This window comes from Lytechinus variegatus, chromosome 9, assembly GCF_018143015.1.
Source record: "Lytechinus variegatus isolate NC3 chromosome 9, Lvar_3.0, whole genome shotgun sequence".
NCBI lineage: Eukaryota > Metazoa > Echinodermata > Echinoidea > Temnopleuroida > Toxopneustidae > Lytechinus > Lytechinus variegatus.
Genome location: NC_054748.1, coordinates 5,078,874 through 5,084,530, shown reverse-complemented (window position 1 = coordinate 5,084,530; position 5,657 = coordinate 5,078,874).

The following is a 5,657-nucleotide window of genomic DNA, read 5'->3' as shown; positions in this document are numbered from 1 at the left end:
TCTAACCCCCTCTCTCCCTGTCTCTCTCTCTTACACCCTGGCTTGGGCCCTTGTCATAGGAAGATGTGAATGTATAGTATGCTTGTATGTTGATTCTCATTTCTTTTTATTGTTATCTAATTTAACTCATGTGAATCTGGTATTGATATTGTGGGCAGATCTTGAATCCAGATATGCACACTATTCATATCTATAATTTGTATTATAGGATTTGGGCCCTACATTGCATCCATTGTTGAGCTACATATAGGCATGTAGGATGTGTGTAAATCCATAGGGCACTTGACATTAGGAGTAACATTAGAAATGGTCATTACATAACACATCTGTATATTTCATGCATTTCTTTGTGATAAAGTGAGTGTACAGATGTTAAAGAAAAGCCAGGAAGGTAAATTAAAAAGAAACCTTCATGTGCCATACAATACAGGTTTCACGGGCCTAATTACTAGTGGCAGGCCATAAATATTCATTCGAGCCAACCCATTGCTATTTTTTTTATTTTGATATGGCTGATAGACAAAGTGTATGCATATGATTGTCCATCAAACACTGATTCTATTTTGGACTATATTTTCACTGGCGGAAGGATTAGGGCTATTTTGCTGTTTGAGGTGATGAATCTGCTCCCCCGAAGGTGTCTTCAAACACGCCAATTTATTTTTAAAATGAGCCGGTCGAGGGACCCTTTTCTGGTCAGATATGGATTGCCAGATATAAATCCTATCCACTGGTAGTAAACATTCAACCCCCGAATTTCATCCTTATTTTTTATGAATTTTTTAAAGTGCCAATTCAACACATGAGTCTATGGGGAATGAATTAAGCCTGTGAAACTCTGATAGGATGGATGGGTGCTGCTGAACGTAGATAAAACACATGCAATCGTGGACTCAAGCAAACTGGATTCAATGATGAAGTAATGTGAATGATGATTCCAGTAAAAAGTAGGGCTATAAAATGTCAGCATGGGTGAATCCAAACTAGAATCACGAACGCTAATCACAATCACGAATTCATATTGTACTCTGGAGGTGAATTCCTATTAAGTTTCACTTTGATTACGGTGCGAATTTTCCCACGTGTGAAAGGTGCGATGATTCTAAAGACGAACTGCAATCCTCTTTAAAATGATGATTCAAGATTCTAGTGTGAAAAACCCAAAGACTGGTTTGTTGTAAAAGGCTTATGACAATAAATTGTCTGTGGTATGATTTCGAAATCTCGCTATTGTTTGATGTACATGGATTAACCGTGTTTACCGACACTTCGGAATTATTATGTTTAAAGACTTCTCTGATTAAATATGTTAAAAACAACTACGTGGATTATTTTATGTATAATGATCACTGTGATTTATGATGTTAAACAACTACTCGTATTTATTATTTTTAACGACTACTCAGATGTATTATGTTTAGGCCCCCATTCCACAATAGGAAGACCTTTGAAGGATCTTTGAACATGCTGAAAGACCAACAATTGGGCAAGAGCATTCTCCAAGATCAATGGAATGTCTCTCAAGAATGGCCCCAAAAGACACCTCAAAGAACCCCAAAAGACAGATTGATATTTCTTTTCTTACTGGGCTTTGACTTGTCCTTTAGAGATGTATCAGTGGTCTTTCAGCGACCTTTTAACGATCTGTAACGAGTATTTCAGGGATCTCCGCAATTATCCTGAGAGACTGTCAAAAGATGGAAAGACTAATAAGAATTTTTAAAGCCCATCAAGAGACCACCGAAAGACTGCTGAAAGATTTAGAGTAACACAAATACGTGGATTATAATGTATCACGACTACTCAAACTGATGATGCATCACGACTACATGGATTTCTTATGTATGACAACGACATTCAACCTTTAGACTTGGGGAGAATGACGTAGATTTAAAAAGATGACCCCCCCAAAAAAAAAACACCAAAAAGTTCCACGTCACTATACTCTTGTGTAAAAGTGAAATGTTAGGTGAGAATAAAACATTCACATCATGGAGCCTTTTCTACCTTTTCACAGTGGCTTGAAGCTAGGATTTGGTTTCTGTTTCTTATCCAGATAAAATAGTTGATAGCTGTTTGGACCTTTATTTGAACTGCACAGGAAAGCGATCACGATTATTAAAGTCAACCACAGACAGATAATGATTATCTCCGCGATAAACTACTTATGAATAATCGTAATTTTCCGAAAGTGAAAGTAAAATTGACATAATTATCATCTCCACTTTCAGTAAGAAATATTACACTCAATCACAGCTATCAAGATGACAAAACTTACATGATTTTGCATTAATGAAACCAGTTAAGCTCTTATAGTGATTCCATAATGCCGCATCATGATATCAGGGAAAATGTATAACGTTTTCCCTATTTATGTCAATGTTGCGAAATTGCATATTCATACAAATAAATCTAACGAATTGTAATGATTAGATTTCGCCTTCATTTTTGTGTATGCAAAGCTTTATAACTAAAATTATTCAGTAACATCTACAAAATTTCTATGGGTATTAATGTCGATATTTGTATAACGAGGAAAGTAAAAATTAAAATGAATATGAAAAAAAAAACAATCGTCATTATTTATTGTCTCTTCATAATTCATTCACGGTGCAAGGAGTTAAGGACGGGTTATACGCCATTGGTGTTGGTTTGTCGTGGTTTAGTGGTTTTGATTCTCGCCTTTCAAACAGAGCGTCATGGGTTCGAATCCTAGCCATGGTGTGTTTTCCTTCAGCAAGAAATTTATCCACACTGTGCTGCACTGGACTCGGGTGACGTAAATGGGTACCGACAGGAAGTAATACCTTAAAGAGCTATGCGCTCCAGAATCGGTAGTCTAGCTTTTAATTATGGCCGGGGTAATAAAAAAGCGCCTTGAACACTTAACAAGGTAGTCCAGATTGGACCTTGTTGTTTGGAAGTGCCCTTTCCCAAAGCTAACTTAGAGGCCACTTGTCTCCCAATCTCCAATCAGTGCCAATCCACTTGTTGGGAGGGAAGATGAGTAGATTGGCGCTGATTAGAGATTGGGAAACATGTGCCCTCTATGTTAGCTTTGGGAAAGGGCACTTCCAAACATATAGGTGCCATGAGCCTAATTACATCAGGAGGGCTCAAGATATTCGTTCGACCCAACCCATTCGAATTTTTTTCAATTTGATGTGGCTGATTGACAAAAATGTATGAATATGATTCAAAATCTAACACTGATTCTAGAAATGGTAACTACTGAACTTCCTTCGCCCAAATTGGGAAGATAAAAAATTGACTTGGAACTATTTTTTTGACTGGATTTGATTCATTCATAGTTATCTTCATAAATGGCAATTTATTTTTTAAATGAGTTGGCTACGCTACCCTTTCCTGGTCAGATATGGAATGCCAGATATATATCCTATCCAATGGTAGTAAACATTCCACCCTCTAATATCACATTTATTTTTTATGAATTTTTCAAAAGTGCCATTTTAACACACAAGTCTATGGGGAATGTTTTACGCGCGTGACACCACAAGGTCCAATCTGGACTACTAACAAGGTGGATACGTACTCTATACAATTCTTATATTATCATATATAAAAAAATCATGTTATTTTAAGATCAATTATCATACTTCGTAAAGAAAACAAAAGAAAAAAAAAACATTGTAAAGTCCATGTTAATGATCCGAGTACAGCAGGTTGTGTTTGTGCTAGTCTTGTGTAGACCCACTTGTTGATCAACGTTTCAATTATGGTCTGTGCCTGCAGACTACTCTCTCTCACAGTGAGAGAAAAGTGAAAGCGGTCGTCGCGAAGATGATTGCATGACCCAGACTTTCAGTATAGTGACAACAATTTCCAGAAATGGATATCAGCATTAGAGACTGTCATATTGGCTTCGTTATTTTTTTTACTTGAAAGACATCGAAGTAACTGCTACAAACACCGGACATACAGTGCAGCCCAGAACCCCCCCCCCCCCCGGAATTCAGTGTAATTTTTGGTAGCACCAATTTTCCATTCCTCTACCTCAGTCGTGTGTGCACTCTGAACGTTGAGATGAGTGTCAAATGAAAGAGAAAAAGCATACCTTTCCATTCATGTACATTTTATCAAACAAATTTATGATCATGATAAGGAAAAAAATGCACTGAATGCAGTTTACAAGTTGTATTAGAAAAGAAAATTCATGCAACCTATAAATATATTAAGTCATAAGCCTTGTTTATAGTTCGTGTTAAAATCATGGTAAGCAGTGGAAAGCACATACTTTCTTCACTTATATCTGTGTGCTTCCCATGTTTAAAGTGATTGGTTAACATTGGTTTGACTTTTAGAAATTCCGAGCTAGAAGTTCAACACTTGTCACCTGTGTCTGTGATATGTTACAAAAATGAAGCCCAGAAAAAAATGCGTTCGAAAATAATTATTTAGTGCTTCAAAAATTGACGTATAAAGTGACCGAAAACACCATCTTGATTTCATCCCATACACTTATGTGTACTATTTAGGTGTCTATAAGTCGCCTATTTACAAAATCGGGGTTTGTCTAATGTACTTTTCGCTTTTCCTTCTCAATAATGGTTGTTTTCAGGGTTTATTAGTTCTAATACATGCACTTGTACACATGTTTCATCTTGGTTTGAGATTTTTTTAAATCGGCTGCTCACAAAGTTAAACAATACCTTTAATTCTTCCCTCACGTTTCATTTACAGTGTGCTTTGATGGTGACGAAAATTCTAGTATTTTTCATTATGAGATTTCATAGTTTTGCCATAAGCATGACGCAATATTGGTGCACATATAGTTCTAAACCTCAAAGTGACCTACAAAAATAAATAATTGAATGGCTAAACATACATTTGCGTAGTGCATTTTCCTTTTACGCTGGCTAGAGCTGTTTTTACTTAATTACACACATGACTTTCTTAACTAAAGAGTGTTTTTTTTAAATTTAGATTTGAAGATAGTTGATTATGATAATAATAGTAATAACGGCATATTTACCCACGGTAGTAGCCACTTCAGTTCCGAAAACTGTTCTCCCAACGGGCATCAGTGTCCTTTGGAACGATTATTGAAGTGTGGGTGCTGGTTTGCAAAAAATCACAAGCCCCTCATTTAAGTGGTTATCGCTCCAAATGGAAGGTGATTTTGATAGAATTTCGACATTTTACCATAAAACCTGATTTCCAAGGGTGCTTTACGCAGCACAACCATCAAATGGGGATGAGAGGAGGTGTTTCAGCACCCCTAGCATCCTCGCTTTCCAGGGCCATGTAAATATACTAAATTAAACTAAGTTACGGGGGCTTGCCTCCCATACAAGCTTCGCTTTTCTTGGCAAGCCCCTCCGTTCTGTTTAATAATATTATTATAGTCAAAGTTACTTTAGTTTGCATTAATTCTCATTGTTTATACCTTATTTCGATTGATGTTGTACTTTAAATTTGACTATGTATTGTTTGATTTTGTTAAGCTTTGTGAACGGAAAATGAATAAAATCTAAATCTAAATCTACACTGTGAAAAATGAAGCGCTAATTTAGCACTTATACAGTGCTTGTATAATGACTGCACTACGAGTGCTCATTTTCTAGTTTAAATTTGAACTAGCAGTTACAGTGTAGTCACTATACAAGCACTGTAAGTGCTAAATTAGCACTTTTTTA